This window comes from Mesoplodon densirostris, chromosome 16 (genome assembly GCF_025265405.1).
Source record: "Mesoplodon densirostris isolate mMesDen1 chromosome 16, mMesDen1 primary haplotype, whole genome shotgun sequence".
Taxonomy (NCBI): Eukaryota; Metazoa; Chordata; class Mammalia; order Artiodactyla; family Ziphiidae; genus Mesoplodon; species Mesoplodon densirostris.
In genome coordinates this window covers 26,233,252-26,253,405 of record NC_082676.1, presented here as the reverse complement: position 1 = coordinate 26,253,405, position 20,154 = coordinate 26,233,252, and positions in this window count along the sequence as shown.

The window sequence follows — 20,154 nt, the reverse complement described above, 5'->3', positions numbered from 1 at the left end:
TGTAACATTCCAGGTGTTGATGTGATGATACACAAGATACCACGCAAGAAGTGAAAATGGCAGATTAGAGAGTTGTTCAGGAAGTGGACCTGGAAGGGTGGAGGTGAGGGAGCAGGTGAGGCTCCCGTCCGTGTCTCAGGTGGGGAATCCCAAAGGTAACTGGAAATATGGGGGGACGAGTTGATTTCAGCAGGAATATTATGCCTTTAGCTGTGGCCCTGCTATGTGAAAGTGCCTGGGGGACCTCGAGGGCGACGTCCAAGAGGCTGATAGATACACGTCCTCTACCACCTCTCTTTTGCCTACTTGAATCCAGTCATACTGGCCTCTCCTCTGCTCTCTCAGCAAGAGGGTGATGAAGAAGACAAGGAGAAAGTATAGGAGGAAGGACAAACTGTCCAAAATGTTCATTGCTGAAAGGCTTGGGAAAGATAAGCACAGAGAAGGGTCATGGGAGTTGCATATGAAAAGATTACTGATGCCCTGGGTGAGAGTCATATTTTTAGAGGAAGAAACCTGATTTTAAGGAACTGAGAAGAGAATGGGATGTAAGGAAGTTGAGACTGTGAATACAGGTAAGATTTATGAAAAATTGGATGCAAGAAGGAAGAGGAAGAAGGGCTACCCAGGCCGGGGGACATTGTCCCCTCAAATAAAAGATAAATATGCTTTCACTGTTTGAGGTCCTTAGAGGATCAGCCCCACCCTTTCACTCCACAGCTGGGGCCTTGAGTTGTATGTGAATGACTCGCACAAGGTCACAGAGTAACAAAAAGGCAAATCAAGGACGGAAACATCATAGACATTGAGAGACCCCACTGACCCTGTGAGAATGAACAGATTCAGGCTGGTGTTTCTCAACGCCTGCCAAACACCTGCCATCGTGTCCGGACCCACCACTATCTCCACCTGCTATTGCCACCAACCAACATAGCGTCAGGGGAGGACAGTCCCGTGGTTCAGAACTGCAAGAAGGCTTATTGTAGGAAACCAGCATGCGTCTTCTGGTGAGGATTTAAGAGGGGAAACATCTTCCACACTCACAGAAGTAGAATATCTTTGAGCTCAGGATGAGTAGTTAAATTCTGTAAGCAGCTGAATGATTGTTATGACTGTGAAAGACCTGAAATACAGAAAGGACCTTCCAGACTGGAAACGAGCAATCAGGACCTGACTTGGAGAGAACCCAGGCATTAACTACCTTCATGTCCTCTCTGGGCAAGCATTAGGTCAGGACTGAGAGTCCCCCAGGGCTGAGGCCCCAAGAATCAAGGTGGATAAAGACGGGCACATACACACACCTGGGACTATCAGCACTGGTCCTGCTGCCCTCTGACCATGGCACCAAACTGCATTCCTGCCTGGACACACACCCACCGTCCATCTCTGGATACTATTTTCTTCCTACTGCTCTCTGGATTTCTTCCTATAGCCCACGGATGGGTCCTTCCCTCCCCTAACAATTTCAATTCCTAATTAACCAGTCTAAGATTCCCCTGGATACAAGTGACCTGGTTAATCAGAACACATTTATGACTTATAACAGGACATTTTCACATTTGAAAAGCTCTTCAGAAGGATGTCAGTGGCAATGGCAGATTAAAGACCTCCAAAAATTCTCTCCTACAGAGAAGCAACCAGAAAACCGGCAAAAATTGTCTGAACCAATTTTTTCAGAACTCTGGAAATTAACCAAAGACTTGCAGCAATCCCGGGCCGGGGTTGGGGAGGGTGTTTATTCAATAAAAAATGGCTGAATCTTGGTCAGAACAGCAAGCTTTGTGACATTCTAGTTTACGCATCTCCCACTTTCCAGCTCCACAGTAGACTTGAAAACCAAAAGCCCATAATCTTGGTGAAAACCAGTAGCCTGGCAGCCACAGAAGGCCGGCAGAAGGGAATTGATTAGAACAACTTCAAAGCCTCATTCCCCAAGAACTGTCATTGCTTGAGCGGTCTGTTAGTTCCCTGGAGGACCCCATTCTCAAGGTTGTCTTTACTTGACCTGACTCAGAGTTCAGCCAGTCAGTATGAACCATCTTTTCCCCAAGGGCATTTGTCAAAATGGTAGACAGGCCTTAAGACTGGGTCCCCAGGAGTCTTTAACTCTCAAGCTAGTCCACATTCAAGTCTTCAGGAACTTGTCCTAATTACCTTTTAAATGTTCCTGCCCGTCACCGGCTCCAGCAGCCTCTGCTTCAGGTAAGATGATCTTGACTATAATTCCATGTGTTTATCTCTCTCCAGATTTCAGGATGGCAGTTTGCCCCTATGACCTCAATTCTCTGATGGATCTAAGCATTGATTTTCAGTTCACTGAGCCCTTTTCTTGTTGTGAGGATGGGAGTGACAACTTCCAAGCTCTGTACATGTGAGAGCTGAAGTTAGAAGTCTGAGTTTGCCATAGTTTTCACCAGTTAGTTTCGTTTCGCTAGAGGATGGGCCCCCAGTGTCCCCCATACTGCCAGGCTGAAAGTGAGACTTCTTTGGAAGTTGTTAACCATTATTTCTTCAAATTTATTTTCTGCAACCACTCCTTTTCTCCTCTCATTCTGGGACTCTGATGACATGAATGAAGCCTTTTTGTTATAGTCCCTCTGGTCACTGAGGCTCTCTTCATTTCTTTCAACCTTTTTTTCTTCCTCTGATTCAGATTGGATAACTTCCATTGATTTGCCTTCAAGTTAATTGACTATTTCCTCTTTCATCTCCGCTGTGCTGCTGAGCCTATCCGCTGAACTTTTTCAGTTACTTTTATTTTTATACTCTAAGATTTCCACTTAGTTCTTTTTTGTAGATTCCATTTCTCTTTTGAGACCTTTATCTTTCCATTCATTTCAAAAGTGTTAGTCCTTAATTCTTGGAGCATGTTTATAATATCTTCTTTAATGCCATTGTTTGTTAATTTTAATGTCTGGATCATCTCAGAGTTGAAGTCTATGAGTTGTCTGTTCACTTGACAATTTGTCAGACTTTCCTAGTTAATTGTATTTCAAATAATTTTGGGCTGCATACTTTTTAATACTATGTTATGAGACTCTGGGTCTTATTTAAATCCTATGGAGAATATTGGGGGGGCATTTTAGCATGAAATTGACCCAATTAGAATCTAACCCAGTTAAATTCAGTTTCCAACCTACCGTCTGTGGGCTGTGTTTTTAAACAAGGGATTTCCTCCAATGTCTTTCTCGCATAAGGGCCCCTCTTCCTAGTCCTTGGATCAGAAAGAGAGGACTTCCCTTGGAGCTCTTTCTGCTCACACCCGTACATAGTTTCATGATTCAGACTGTCTTTGGGTCCAGGCTGAAAGATATAAGTGGGACAAAAACCCAGGAAACTCAACTATGGATCATTCATTCTTTAAGTTATGACTTCCTTCCCCAATCCACTATTTATGTTTCAGAATTCTCAGAGAGCCACTTCATTCACTATGTCCAGGGGGTTCATTTCATTCAATAGGAAGGACAGTGTGGAGTATGCTTACCCCATCTATTTCAACTCTCCAATCTACAAAACCAAATGGCTTATGACACATGATGGTAGACTACCAGAAATTTAACCAGGCACTCTCATAGTTGTAGTATCTTTATTAGAACAGTTGAATGCAGGCTCTGGTACTTGGTATGTATCTATTTACCTGGAAAATGTGTTCTTTTTGATACTCGTCAGATAACTACTCCAGAAGCAGTTTGCTTGGGATGGACAATGGCACACATTCAGCCTTGCCCCTGCTCTGAGTCACAAAATAGTCAGAGGGGTCCTCTCATGTTCATGTTCTAGTTACTGTTGCTGTATAACATTTCACCCTCAAATTGAGGCGTTTAAACAACAATACCCATTTAGTGATGTTCCCTGATTTCTGTGGGTCAGAAATTCAGGAAGGCTCAGGGGGAAGTTCTGGTTCATAGCCTCTCATGTGATTGCTGCTTTGCTTGTAATCGCTTATTTAATCCTCCACACAGCCCTCTGAGCTAGGTACCGTTATTATTGGCCTCCCTTTGCAGAGGCACAGAGAGGTTGAGTAAATTCCCTAAAATCACCCAGCTGGGTGAGGTGGGGCTGGGGCAGCAGCCAGGCAGCCAGGCCCACAGGAGGAACATCAGAGGAGCTGTGACTCATTCCCCATCAACCTCCCCATCCCACACCCCACTCTGCCCCCCAACACCAGCCCACAGCCCCCACAGGCATTGCAAGGAGAGCAGACTCATTGAGCCTGACTGTGGGCCAGCCTCTGCTCTAAGCATTCTTTGTAGGTTAATGAAATTAATTAATCGATCCTCCCAATAACCCTCGAGGCTTGCATTGTTACTGCCCCATTTCACAGATGCAAAGCCTGAGACACAGAGAGATGGGGTCACTTGCCCAAGGACACACACCTGTAAGTGTGGAGTTGTCTGGCTCTAGTAGGCTCTATCTTGTCTCTGGATAAATTCACTCACAGTCCTCATCCTTTGTCCCAGACCCTGTGAGCCAGCCTTGCCTAGTGGCATTTCCTCTTGTAATTCTACAGAGGCCGCTAAAGACTCCATAGGACACGCATGGCAAATATCAAAGATTTTCAATGAGCTGGAGTTGATGCTCCAGGGGAGTGAAGACTGCAGGTCTCACCACAACCGTGAACACTCTGGACCACAAGGGGGCAGAAGCTGGTTCCATCCAGCCCAGGGTCCTGCCTAGCGGAGGTGTTCTCAGGAGGAAAGGGGGAAGGCGGGTCATCCACAAGGACCAGCAATTCAGGGCCACAATGTCAGCCTTAAATGTCAGCCAGTGGAAAGGAGAGAATGTGCTTGAGTTCTTGCCCTTGCACCATGCATCATGTCTCTGTTTGATCATTAATTTCCAGCTTCAACAACTTGACTCGTTTTATCTCTCCCCGTCCTCCCCCACCACCTAACTCACAAGGGCCTGGGTCCACTGTCTCTCAGACTCTTTCTTCTCTCCCAAATCTCCATCATAAAACTTCAGCAATTTCTCTGCCACCTGCTTGTATTCTCTTTTCTATTCCCAACTCTCCATTTCATTCTTTTACTAATTACACTCAATGGTAACATCTCAGAACGTGCTCACTTTTTAAAAATTAGAATCTCAATTTTTATGGTATTAGTTAGGACAGAGCAAGGCTGCGCTACAGTAACAAAGGAGCCCTGAAACCTCAGTGGAGTAACACTCTAAAGATTGAATTTTCACTCACACATTCACTCCACATGCCATTTTGGAGTGATACTGTCTGGAGTGCACAACCTCCTCTGTCACCAAGACAGGGCAATGAGGGCTGGCAGATGGGCAGGACATCATTAAAAGCTGGGCCAGGGCTTCCCTGGTGGCGCAGTGGTTGAGAGTCCGCCTGCCGATGCAGGGGACACGGGTTCGTGCCCCAGTCCGGGAAGATCCCACATGCTGTGGAGCGGCTGGGCCCGTGAGCCATGGCCGCTGAGCCTGTGCGTCCGGAGCCTGTGCTCCGCAACAGGAGAGGTCACAGCAGTGAGAGGCAAAAAAAAAAAAAAAAAAAAAAAACTGGGCCAAAAAGTGGCATGCTTCACTCCTTTCACATCCCACTGGCTAGCCATCCTCTTCCCCTGAGCCCCAGTCTCCTCATCTGAAAAGGGGGTATAATCACAGAACCCGTCTGAGAGGGGTTTTGTGGGGATTAAGTCAGGTGATACATATAAAACACAAGAGTCAGGCTCAAGAAACAAGCTATTATTATCATTCATGCCAACTATTTCCTGGAAGAGCACTTCAAGCAAATTATTTGAGCCTCATTTTATCATTGAAAAAAAAATGGGGAGGCATGATAGTACTACATTCAGCATTACTGGAAACACAAAATAATGTGTACAAGACCTGGCACGTAGTAAGTGTTTAAGAAATGCTGCTGCCCTGAGTTAGCTTCAAAATCTTTCTAGAAGGAATCATTGGTTCCAGGGCAGAGCAACCAGGATCTAGGAATTGGACACACAGGAGAGAATCGGCATCAAGGTCAGTCAGGGTTCGATCAGCATAGAACCACTAGGAGTGATGTGTATAATAAGGGATTTATTGTAGGGCTCCCTTATCCCTGCAACTCATGGAACTGTAGGAGCAAGTTGAATGGGCTCTGTTAAGTTGTTGTCTTTGCATCTGATGCTGGAGCCTGAAGTCAGCAGGGCAGGCAGACAGGAAGGGAAGATGGCTGTGGAGTGGGGGAAGATCAAAGACAAACTGGAAGCTGCTTCTGTGTCTCCCCACCTCCAAGGCTCCAAGTTCAAAGATGCAGGGGTGCTGGGGAGAGTTCCTGCTCCTCTGGTGGATGACTTTGAGCGCCCAAGCACTTGGTAAGGCAGTGGGGCAGAGCCAGAGACTGAGTGCTGGTCCAGGCCCTGCCCCTACTTGCATGTGACCCTGAATGCAAAGTAACCAAGACCAGTCACAATCCCACAGCCCTCTTGAGAATTAACTGTGATGCGGCAGAGCAGAACTCACTGCAGGGCATCCTCCTCTTTGGGACTCAGTCTTCTAAGCTGTGAAGTGGGAGACTTTCAGCATTTGAGTCCTTGTTTCAGAAGAAAACTCTCTGCCCTGGAAGGGCACCATTTTATTTATGCTGCAGCTAAATACTTCTCCCCTTGTATTAGTTATCTACTGCTGTGTAACAAGTTACCCCAAAACTCTGTGGCTCAAAACCATAAACACTTATTCTATCACAGTTTCTGTAGGTCACAAATATAGAAAGAGCTGGGTGATTCTGGCTCAGGGTCTCCCACATGGTTTCAGTTAAAATGTTTTCCAGGGCTGCATCTTCCGAAGGCTTGACCAGGGCTGGAGAATCTATTTCCAAGATGATTCACGCACGTGGCTTTTGGCTGGAGGCCTCAGTTCCTTGCCACCCAGACCTCTCCATTGGGCTGCTTGAATGTCCTCTCAACATGGCAGCTGGCCTCCCCCAAAGCAAGTGATCCAAGAGAAGGAAAGGGAAGCTGCAGAACCTTTTATCACCTTGTCTTAAAAGTCACACATCTGGGCTTCCCTGGTGGCGCAGTGGTTGAGGGTCTGCCTGCCGATGCAGGGGACACGGGTTCGTGCCCCGGTCCGGGAGGATCCCACATGCTGCGGAGTGGCTGGGCCCGTGAGCCGTGGCCACTGGGCCTGCGCATCCGGAGCCTGTGCTCCGCAACGGGAGAGACCGCGGCAGTGAGAGGCCCGCATACCGCAAAAAAAAAAAAAAAAAGTCACACATCATCACTTTCTGCCATATTCTCTTCACTAGAAGTGAGTCACTAAATCCACTCTACACCCAAGGGGAGAAGAATTAGTCCTGTCTCTTGAAGGGAGCATCAAAGAATTTGGACGTGTTTTGAAACCACTATCCCCCTCTCCATTCCAGATATTCCCATGAACATTGCCCTCAATGACCAAAGGCTCAGGAGCATATTTTCCTAAGCAAACAAGCCTTTTCTCCTTAGATAAAATCTTTAGCCTCCCTAGAAGGTGGAAGTGGCTGCAATTCAGTGTTTGGATTTTATATTATTGTTGTTTCAACTGTTTGGTTAATAGCAGTTTTTCCTTCCCACCACATTCAAATCAGACAAAAGTAGAAATACTCTGATTGAAGTGGAGATAAAGGGCACAGTTTCAACATTTCTGCCCTTTGTCAGTGTCTTTGCCAGCGGTGATGGTACTTCCCCTGGTATGTGAGATGACTTGAGACACAGCATGAAATCCCAAAGGAGAAACATTTTTGTTCTCTTTTTTATTCTTTTTCCTTTCCTCTGACCACAGGAAGAAGAAAGTCTCAGTTGGGAGCTAGTCTGTCTTTACTACTTTGGATGCTGCTGCTACAATCCCTCTTGAGAGAGAGAGATCCTCCAATTGTTCTCACCACATTATCCCATAAAACTTAACATTTTTCTTTTTCGCTTGTATCTACTTTGTGGTTATCTTCTATTTCTGAAAGCTGATGCTGGGGCTTTTAACTGAAAATTGTGAAGTTTCCTATTACAATAGATTTTCTTTAAAAATAGGGAGACAATTGAAAGGAGAATATTAAGTAAATAAAAGTAATGGTGGCTGGTTTGGGGCAGAAATCGTGGAGGTGATATGTGAATGATTGGAATCTGGGGACCATGGGGGCCTGTCCTCTAATGGGGGACCCATTGTCTGATGCCTAGCCAGCCTGGCCGCTGGATACCCTGAAGCCACGTAAACCTCCAGGGCCCTAGCTTTGCTCCAGCACTCTCACATAGACTTGTGACCACTAGAGAGAGCTGCTGCATGGCAACCCAGCAGTCATCTTGAAGATTAATATTTATTTGGCAGTAATGGTGGGCCTAACACCTTGCTAAACCCTTTAAATGCAGGATCTTATTTAATCCTCACAGAGATAAGGACTCTAAGACTCAAGGTCATACAGCCTGTGAACAGTGGATTCAGGATTCAAATCCCAGAAGTCAAACTCTAGAGCCCAAGCTCTTTGCCAGGGGCTGCAAACTTACCATCCTCCAGCCAAATCTGGCACATTGTTTCTCCTTTATACTTTAAATTACTTTAAGTGCTGATTATTCTCCAATCGTGGACTGACTGTAAATGCATTCACCTATTCCCACACCTCCATCATACCAAATTGTCTTATGCTATTAAATGCTTGGCCCCAAAAGTAGGGTTGCCTGATCTACCAATAAAAATACAGGAAACTTAGCTGAGGTTGAATTTCAGATAAACAATGAATATTTTTTGTGTACGTATGTCCCAAATATTGCATGAAACAAACTTAAACTAAAGTTATTCATCTTTTATCTGAAATCCAAATTTAACTGGGCTTCCTACATTTTTTTCTGGCAACTTTACCCTAGTGGCATTCGTATTTATAACTCCTGCCCTGTACTCCATTCCCCCAGAGAGGGGAGAATTTATTGAGCATTTACTCTGTGCCAGTTTTGAGTGGAGCCCAGAGCAATCAAGGGCTCTGCAGCAGCTCCAGGCAGCAGTTCAAGCAACACTGTTGCTTGAGCCACATGATCAGGCAGACCCCATGGTACTAGAAGTATCTATGATGCCATGTAGAGTGTTCGACAAACCCCAGTAAGGGAGTCACAGAGAAGACCCCTAGAGTTCTGGAGCAAGGTCATACCATCCTTAGCAGAGAACTGTACACTGCTAGAAAAAAACAGCTCCTGACCTGTTACTGGGCCATCAAGTGACCATGAGGCCAGAACTTCTCATCATGCCCTAGGCACTGTTATCCACCAACGTGTAAGGTCAGGCAGGACCAAGAGCCATCCATCATCAGGTAGAAGTAGTACATCTAGCTTGGCTCAAGGTCCAGCACAAGTAAGCTGCATAAATAGGTGGCGCAGACACCCACCTCCCTTGTCACCTATGTCACCTATTAGTGTTCCCCTACACTTCTCCCTTGGGTCACACCTATGGTCATTTGACCAGCTGATGGAGGAGAAAAAAACCTGAGCTTGGTCCATGAAGGGGCTGGTGTTAGCTGAAAATGGATGCTGTTCAGGGGTGACACTGAAAGACGGGAATGAGAGGGAATCCTCCCAGTAGGCAAAGCTTCAGGCAGCACACCTGGTCATCCACTTTGAGAAAAGGAAGAAATGGCCAGATATTTATAGTCTCGTGGGCTGAGGCAAACAGCTTAATAGTTTAAGCAAGGGCTTGGAAGAAATACAAATTTTTTTAATATTTATTTATTTTCTTTATTATTATTATTATTATTTGGCTGCATCCGGTCTTAGTTGCGGCGCGCAGGATCTTCGTTGAGGCATGCGGGATCTTTCGTTGTGGCACAGAAACTTCATTGTGGCCTGCGGGTTTTCTTTTTCTAGTTGTGGCACATGGGCTCCAGAGCGCATGGGCTCTGTAGTTTGCAGCTCGCAGGCTCTCTGCGCGAGCTCAGTAGTTGTGGTGCGCAGGCTTAGTTGCCCCACGGCATGTGGGATCTTAGTTCCCCAACCAGAGATTGAACCCGCGTCCCCTGCATTTGAAGGCAGATTCTTTACCACTGGACCACCAGGGAAGTCCCAAGAACAAGATTTAGAGATTGGGTATGCCAAAGCAGATTTAGTAACTGCCACTGAAAGTATGTATGACCTGCCACCAACGGGGACTACCACTGACTGCCTGATACAGTACCATCCATTCAGGTGGTCAACCAGCCTCTTGGGCCAGCAGAAGGGCTGAGGATTAGTGAAATTGAAATGGACAGTATTCTGAGTATCGGTTAAGGCCTCATGATCAACTGCAACACCAGGGACTCTAGTTAGTTTCGGAAATTTCCCATGAATTATGACTGCATCAGTTTGCTAGGGCAGCCATAACAAAATACTATAGACTGGGTGGCTTAAACAACAGATATTCCTTTTTTCACAGTTCTGGAGTCTGGACGTCCAAGATCAACGTGCCGGTAGGACTGGTTTTCTCTGAGGCTCTCTCCTTGGCTCGCAGGTGGCCGCCCTCTTGCTGCCTCTTCACATGGTGGCCCCTCCATGCACCCTCGTTCCTGGTACAATCTCCTCTTCTTTTAAGGATACCAGCCAGTTGGATTAAGGCCCATCCTAATTGCCTCTTTAACTTGATCACCTTTTTGAAGGCCCTGTCTCCAAATACAGCCGTATTCTGAGGTATGAGGGGTTAGAGCTTCAACATATGATTTTGGGGGGACACAATTCAGTCCATAACAATGGTCACCCAGCATTCCAGAGTAGCTGAGCCTGTATAGGGTGAACTTAATATGAAAAGCAAGTTGACCCAAGCAGTGTAAGCGGTGGACTACAGATACTGGCACTGCCCTGCCCAGACCCCCATAACTGGGCACTAAGCCTCACAGCTCCCCCTTCTCTAGAGAACTGCTTTCAGCTGACAGGAGCCATCCCACCTCCATGGGGGACAACCACCACAGATGATGGATTAATATGAGCAGGGACAAGGCCAGTCCCTGTGCCTGAAAGTGGAACAATGCTGAGGTGTGTTTTTCTGCTCCCTTTCATAGCAGATGATCAGAGGTGCAGGAGGAATAGCTCAAGGTACCATCCAGCACTGAGAAGGGCATGAATTCATGTACACAAGATGTTCATTATTGGAGACAAGGGGGGAAGTTATGGTACAATACAGCCTATGAAATGTAACACTAGTTATATGTGCTGATGTGGGAAAAATCTCCAAGACACGTTAGTGGAGGAACAAGGTGCAAAATACAATGTAGTTTGATCCTTCTATGACTGTTGTAAAGGATAAGTGCTTTCTGGAAGGACAGACAGGAAGTGTCTACAGTGATTAGAACTCCAGGGAGTAGAATGGGCTGGGATGAGGAAGTTGTACATCTGTGCGTCACTCAATATCCTTTTGTACTTGTGAAATTTTTGTCCTATACGTGTATGAATTCCCCCAACATTTTACTATAAACATATTCATACATACAGGAAATTTGAAATAATTACATAGTAAGCACCCATATACCTACACCGAGATTCTATAATGAACAGTTTGCTATGCTTACCCTATCACATATCTGCCAATCTATCCATCCTTCCATCCATCCACCTTATATTTTTATGCATTTCAAAATACATTGCAGATAGCAGTTCATTTTATCTTTAAACGCTGCAAGATACCTTTCATTAACTAATGTTCAGTAGTTGTTTATGTTTTTAAAGTTTAAGGTAAATTTTATATAGAATGAAATGCACAAATCTTTAAGGGTATCTATGTGTCATTTTTATACCCGATTTTCTTAAGCTTTTTTTGAGAGTGCCGGCACTGGCATCCATTGTTCCACTTTCAGCCAGCACTGACTGAGCCCCTACTTGTGTGCCACGAAGTGTGGCGATGTGCTGGGGCAACACAGTGGACAGGACCAAGTTGCAGTTTTCATGAGCTCCCCCTCCAGTGGTGGGGGGAGGGGAGCAGACAATACGCACGTAAATGAATAAGTAAATAAATCATTGCATGCTGAGTGAAAGAAGCCAGATGCAGCAGGGTACATATTGCATGTTCCATTTACATGCAGACCAAGAACAGACAAAACCAATTTATGGTGGGAAAAAAATCAGAAACCAACCCCATGGGAGCACAGGGCTAGGAATTGGCTGGAAATGGGCATAAGGGAGCTTTTTGAGGGGTTTGGGTTACACAGGTGTATGTATTTGTCAAATCTCAGCAAATGGACACTTAAGATCTGTGCTTTTCATTGTATATTGAAAGTTTTTCCATTGCAGCCCACAGACTGGGCAGCCCCCAGGGTCACTTTAATGGTTCTAGAGAGTTCTCTGGCTAAAAACCAGTGCCACATCTGTCAGACAATGTTGACAGTCTTATCAAAAGTGATATTCCCATGGTGCTTAATGTTTTTCTGCTTCTTCCTGTCTCTGCATGGTTCCTTGAGGGCCGTGATGTTCAGGCCTGTGTGTTCTGAATGCTCAGTTCCGCTGTCATCCTCAGACCCTTCCGGTCCCCAGTTGCCTTGCAAAGGTCATCACTAACCTTTTTGTGGAGAGAGACCCAGGGAGCCGATCTTGGGAGCCAGGGCAGACGTGGCACACACTTTCTCATGGGCACATGGCTTTGATCTCGTTGGGTTGAACTTGGGTGTCATGGAGGAGGCAGCTGGTGTTGGAAGAACCCAGACGCCAGCTGACAAGAGACAGATGCACCTTGGCCTCCTCCAAGCCGGAAGCCCAACTGCAAGCAAGTGCTGAACTCTAGGTCGCCACACATGTGCTGAGGACTTAGTGGGAAGGGTACTGACGTCTGCAACTTAGTTTGAAATGCATCAAACAAATATGACGGATGGGCAGGATTTAGGTGGTAAAATGTAGTGTTATCTGTAAAACTAACTGCTCTGTGTTTGAAAACTTTCTTAAGAAAATATGAGGTTTCTGGCTATATTGCAGAGAGGAAATGTGAGGGGGCCAGACAAGAGGAGCCTCCAGTGAGGAGGCTGCTTCAATTGCCCCAGGGAAGAAATGATGAGGCCTGAGGTGAGGCTATGCAGTGGGGGTGGAGAGGAAGGAGGCCAAAGACACCGTATGGGGGAGACTCCGGAGGCGAGGAGGGAGGGGAGACTCTGGAGGTGAGGGGGGGAGGGGAGAAATGAGTGGAAACAGCCAGAAGTCAGGCCCCCTGTGAAAGCCTGGAATGGCCTCTCTCAGGAGCAGCAGACACTGAAAGTGCAGAGATGGGGGTGGAAGGGCATCTTTTTTTTTTTTTTTTTTTTGTGGTATGCGGGCTTCTCACTGCTGTGGCCTCTCCCGTTGTAGAGCACAGGCTCCGGACGCGCAGGCTCAGCGGCCATGGCTCACGGGCCCAGCCGCTCCGCGGCATGTGGGATCTTCCCGGACTGGGGCACGAACCCGTGTCCCCTGCATCGGCAGGCAGACTCTCAACCACTGCGCCACCAGGGAAGCCCGGGAGGGCATCTTGAACGTCCCTTCCGAACACAGAGGGGAACATTGAAAAGAGTTCCTGCGATGCGCCCACCTCCAGATGGGTATCCTGGTTTGTCCACAGGTTACCTCTTTCTCCTCTCCTGGAGGACGGGGTGACTAAGTAAGCACAGGAACTTCCGTGGGGTGACTTCGAAGGAGGTGCCAGATGGGTCCCTGTGCTACCCTCCTAGCCTCCAGGAAGTCGAGATAAGCATAGAGCAAGACATTCACAGTCCACAGGGATCTCCAGCCCAGAAAAGGTGCAAAGAAGTTTGAGAGCTTGCTCGGTTTGGGTTTCGGAGCCTCCGCTGGTGCCAGTGGACACAGCCGCCCACACGGTAAGAGATTTGTGATCCAGCTCGCACACATTCAGCAAGAGCTCCAAGCCCCTCTGGGTGCGTGATAGATAGCTTGGTGCAGCATCTTCCAGAAGCAGAGCTGCCTCCCACACCCTTGCTGGGAGTGAGAAAGTGATTCCCCTCCTACTCACTCTCAGTCCTCAGAGGAATTTGGGTACGTCTGCAACCCCTTTCCAACCACTGCCAGTTCTCCCCCGGGAGCCTTGAACAGGCGACATCCCCAACCAGAGCTCCACAATGTGTTGTTTGTTTTCACCGTGACTTTAGAAAAAGTATGTCACCTCTCTGAAGGGGACTCACCTAGACCTCATCTGCAGAACACAAACCTACTAGAGAATGGACTTGAAGATATGGGGAGGGGGAAGGGTAAGCTGTGACAAAGCGAGAGAGAGAGGCATGGACATATATACACTACCAAACGTAAAATAGCTAGCTAGTGGGAAGCAGCCGCATAGCACAGGGAGATCAGCTCGGTGCTTTGTGACCACCTAGAGGGGTGGGATAGGGAGGGTGGGAGGGAGGGAGACGCAAGAAGGAAGAGATATGGGAACATATGTATATGTATAACTGATTCACTTTGTTATGAAGCAGAAACTAACAAACCATTGTAAAGCAATTATACTCCAATAAAGATGTTAAAAAAAACAAAAACAAAAACAGTACCCAGCTCCAGGCATCGGCGTGGGGTTAAATGGGTTAATACCAACAAGGGTGCATAAGAACTCGGTAAGCTTAATTATAGCCATTATCTTCATCACTATAATCCCGTTGTCACCTCCTATGCTGTTGCTCTTTCATTTTGGTGGTGTTATACAATTTCCTGTTAGAAGTAGAAAATCAAATGTATTTACGTTTCAAACATGATCCATTTACCAAAATGTGTGTTGAGTAAACAGTAATCTTAGGAGCTGGCAGATATTGCAAAATGTAAATGCAGACGTGGCAGGTAGGGGAAGGCGGTACACAAACAACAGGTGTTTGGGAGATGATGGCTGAAAGATTAAGAGCACAAGCTTTGGAGTCAGATGGACCAGAGTTCAAATCCCGACATCTTGTCCCGGTAGCTGTGTGACCTGGAGCCAGTCTCCCCACCTTTGTGTACCTCATTTCCTCATGTGTACAATGAGGGAAGGGGGAGAATAGCAGCAAACTTGCAGGCTGGAGGCTCAGTCTGGCGGGTAGTGAGCCCTCAGAGACGGTAGGGCTGTTCCTATCCTGTACTTCAGGCAACCTCTCCTTTCTTACAAAATTAGCCCCCAGGATTATGTTCTGAAGTCAAACTTGGGAAATGTGAAAGTCGAACGAGGGAGATTTACACAAGGCAGGTGTGTGTCTGTTTGCAGGGTGGGGTGGGGGGGTGCGGAGGGGGTTGGGGGGGGTGTTGACGGCTATCCAGTTCCCAGAGGGCTAAAACCACTTAGACCCTCATGATGCTCTGATGGTACAGTTCCAGCATCCCATATTTGTTCTGTATTTTTGGTCTCTGTCCTCACGACTGAGACAATTGAGCACTGTGTTTTTATATTTCTTTGTCCATTTCTCGCTTGCTCTCTGTCTCCCCAGGAGAATGTAAGACCCAGAAGGGCAGGGGGCAATCTGTTTGCTCCCTGCTATGTCCGAAGCCCCCAGAACTGTGTCCACACTCAGGCAGTGTATAATACAATTAGCTGACTGACCCACTGGCCTGCTGGCTGACTGGGTCTGTCTGTCCCACAGTCCTGAGTTACTAAATAGAATGAGGGAGATGGGGAGAAATATTGAGCACAGATCTAAAACTGCACAAGCCCCCACGTGCAGCCAGGTGTAGGCATCTTCCTAGCACTGCCCTGGGCTGCTGGGGAGGCTTTCCTCACCCTCATGACCAAGAGAGAATGGGATGGGGGCTGCCCTTAAGAGTCTGTCTCTGAGGATGGCCATTTGAGGGGATATAAAGCTGAAACTCTGAGTCCTCCAAACTAAGACTCCCCATTTGTGATCTCAGAAGCTCCCAGGGGCCTAATCCAGGGACCTCCACCTCCCAGGGGATCCCCCCAATTTTCCACCCCACATGCCTGCCACAGCCAGACCCCATTTCTAAGGGCAGGCAGAACTCCTAAAGGACGGTTCTCCTAACGTCCCCCAACTCGTAAAACCACTCAGTTTCTCCTTTATCCAGTTATAGCCACACAATATCAGTAATAACAACTGCGACAATCTTAATAGAAATCCCAATACTATGAGCTCCCTTACTGGGTTCCAGGCTCTGCCCTAAGTAAGCACTTTTCTTCGAGCCTCTCAGCTCATCTTTCCAGCAGCACTACTGTTTTTGTTGTAGGAAGGGGGACCCCTTCCAGGGTCTGAGAGTGGAATCTTGTCTAACACTCAGAAATGAATTGTCTGAGGAGACACGTGCTAACAAAGCAAGAGACTTTATTGGGAAGGGGCGCCTGGGCAGAGAACAGCAGGTGAGGGAACCCAGGAGGACTTCTCTGCCACGTGGCTCACAGTCTCGGGTTTTATGGTAATGGGCTTAGTTTCCAGGTTTTCTCTGGCCCGTCACTCTGACTCAGGGCCCTTCCTGGTGGCACGCACATCACTCAGCCAAGATGGATTCCAGCGAGAAGGATTCTGGGAGGTTGGTAGGACATATGGACTGGCATCTCCTCTCTCCTTTTGACCTTCCCCGACTTATTCCAGTTGGTGGTTACTTGTTAGTTCTGCTTTCCTTACCAGGACCTCCTGTTGTAAGATAACTCAGGCAAGTGGTTACTATGGTGCCTGGACAGGGCAGGAGGTTTTGGTCAGTGATTCCCCTAACAACTCCCCCTTGAGAGACTTCATACTCAAGATACTTCTTGGGAATTGGGGCAGAGGTCTCTTTCTTCTGTAACTACTTCCTGCTGAGAGTGGGCATATTCCTGCCTAGTAGAGTAGAAGTTTCTCTCCACCTGATCTAAATCGAGGTATTCTGTGCCCCAAACCAGCATTCACCCGCATAGTAACAACAATTTAGCCTGAAACTGTCAGACCCTGTCAGAGATGAACCTTGTAAGCAGTTGAAACAGACAGGGGCCAAATAGGAGGCTTAACAGGATGGTCATCGCCAGGCCCAGAAAAGGAAGGCAAAATTTGGGGTGAGGGCTGCAGGGTGTGTGACTTTCTTCTGATTGGTTGGTGGTGAGGTAACAGGGTGGTGCTCCAGGAATCTTGCACTCAGCCTGAAATTACCATCCTCCACCTGGGTGGGGGCCCCAGTTCTGCAGAAGAACTCAAAGATATTGTTATGCTTACTCCTTGAGGAGGAACCAGGACTCTGCCCCAAGGCTGCACTACCATTTGACTGCTCCTCCCCTATTTCTGCATCCCGTCCCTTCCCTGATTAACAACTGTTTGAATCTGCCCTTTGGAACTCAGGAAAAGTCAAGGAGGTTGAATAAAGCCTAATCCTACAAACAAGAAACAGGGGACACGGAAAGAATTTGTATTCCAGAGTCCCAGAGAGTCCTGCTCAGTTTCAATTCAGGGAACTGGGCAACAACAGCTCTGGCCACTTCCTGCTAAAACAGGCATAGTCCTGCCTCAATTTGGGGAATATACACTGAATTGGAAATATTTCTGAGTTCAAAGTCCTGTATCTGTGTCTTGTATGATTAAAATCTCAATCCCTTGGTCCTCCATTTTGGTGTAACAGACCCAGTTAGAAGTAGCTGGAGGAGTGACAACAGGAATTTTAATAGACAAAATAAATCTCATCCCCTGAGGAATTCAGAAGAGTAAGCCTGAAACCCAGTCTGGACCTCGCACCCTGGGGAGACTTGTAGCCAAAAGTTGTTTACTTTTATCCGTCGGTTTTTACTCCCAATGTGGTATTAACATATACATAACAGGAGCCATTGGCCACTATACATCTTTTTCTACTAATATCTGATCTAAAGCAATTTCATTTTCTAAACATTTAATAGTTACAAGAGGATACCTTGAAACCATAACGTTGCAGCTAACAGCTGCCAGCAGCAGACATTGTTTTGAGAATGGCTGCTGGCATCCCAAGTCTGACACAGCTCAGAAAACTCAAGTTCTTAGCAATACAAGGACTTGTCTGAAATCATGTCCATAATGCCACCTAGTGTTACTTTGGATGTCTGAACCACAGCTACTCCATTTTGACTTTCAATTGCATTTCTCTCCTTAATGGGCAAAGCAGATGTCACCATTAATGATTTTAGTGCTTTTCTAGATATGAGAAGAAACAAGAATTTGGGCTCATAAAATCTTTTCCTGAAAGTGTCTAACTATCTGAAGGCCTGTTCTGCTAGTTTTTCCAGAGCACAGAGCACCTCATTCCTAACCTCCACCCTGAACTCCTTTCAGAGTGTGTTGAAGGTCAGTGGCTGCAATGGCCATTGACCTAATCCTTGCAGAGGCAAGGAAAATATTCCCTCTTGCTGCTTCTTCTCATATCTAGTGTTACACTATTACAATCATTGATCTCATATGGGACTATATCATCATTTTATCAGAGACTCAGTCATACATTTGGTAATGAAACAAACAACAATTCTGTAAAACAGGCAATATAAAAATAATATAGGGTTTCCCTGGTGGCACAGTGGTTGAGAGTCCGCGGGCCGATGCAGGGGACACGGGTTCGTGCCCCGGTCTGGGAGGATCCCATATGCCGCGGAGCGGCCGGGCCCATGAACCATGGCCACTGAGCCTGCACGTCCGGAGCCTGTGCTCCGCAATGGGAGAGGCCACAACAGTGAGAGGCCTGTGTACTGCAAAAAAAAAAAAAAATAAATAAAATAATATAGCTAGCAGTATTAGTAAGGTCATAAGTTAGCACTTAAGAACTTCCATTAGGTGCAGCCCAGTATATCCCAGGTCATCTGACTTAACCTGTTCTGTACCAATCCTTATCTTTAAGGGAAATTATATATTGGCACTGTCCATAAGGCACCCAGCCCAGTTTCCTAGTGTTACTAGACTGATTATCCTTAGTATGATTTAATTGTTCCCAACACAGAGGAGCCTTTAAACTTAAATTACCATAGCCTGGTGTTAACTACATAAATCCAACCCATAATTGTGGGAGATTTTATTCCTTGGCTGAAATGTTGCTTGTTGCTTTGATTGAGCTTGAGTAATAGAGGAAAATTCATATTTATGGCCAGGGTCAGAGCAAGCATTATTAATTGGCCAGGTGAGGGGATTCCATCTAGTAATATCAATATCAGTGGCTTGAACAGGACTAAAAGTTTTTCTTTTAAAATAAATTTCTAAGAGTCAACCAGTTAGACCCTTGGAGTGGAGAAATCCACCAAGGTAACCCAGAAGTGCTAGACACAGGTAACTGGCCACAGACCCGACAACTGGACTGATTTTTAAGACTAGCATAAGATGGTGCCCATGGTAGAAAAACATTTGATTCATATGCAAAGTTCCAAGAAGTCAAGAAAACATTATAATATGAGTCAGGTCGAGGATCTTGGGCTAGCTGTCTACTTCTGATGTTGTCTTCTTCTTGTTCTAGTAGGAGTGTAGTTTCTCCTCTGTTGGAGCATTGTTTTAAGGTGAGCCTTAGTAAATACAGACCTCCATTAACAAAACTGGAATTTAATGTTCGCTGAAACATAATCTTTTTTTCTCTCTAAAATTACCCTCATTTTTATCAAATATAACGAAATTAAGACTAATTTTTTGCAAAATAAGTCTGGTCTCAATAAACTTGATCTGATGATTTATATAAACTATGATTGATCATATAGGCCTTTTTTTTTTTTTTGCTTTGCTGAAACTTTTATAAGAAGTCTCAGACTGAGCCTTTAAAAGACCTCTCAGGGCTAGGAAAGTCATGCCAAGGTCTTGTCACAGATTTCTCCTGACAGATCTAGGTGAATTTCTCCCTTTTCAAGGTCTCCAAAATACCTTAAGATTTCTGTACATGTTAGTGAGGTAGCCTTCCTAATTTATCTGTTAAAGCTGCTGGGAACCTAAGAGTTTCCAATCTCTGGAGGGAACAGATAGACAGAAAAGATAAATGTTTCAATTCTGCTTACAAAGGTACAATTTACCAAATTACTGTAAGTCATAGTGAGTTTGAGGGGAAGGTTTTCCTTATACTTGGAAAACACAGATTCAAACCAGTAATTTTTCAGATAGAAACTATAAAAATTATAACCATATTCACCAGTTCACTCAGTCCTACGTAGATTATCCTTTTTGTTAACAGTTTTATAAAGCCATCAGGTTTCCCATTTGAATTCTTCAATTTCTTACCCAGTTCAGCATTATGGTCTGAAAGTCAGAAACTTGTATTTATCCAAAAGTCCTTTCTATAAATCTTCTTGAAGATGAGGCATTTTTGCTAAGGCATTAGAGTGAAACCATAAGTGTCTACGAAT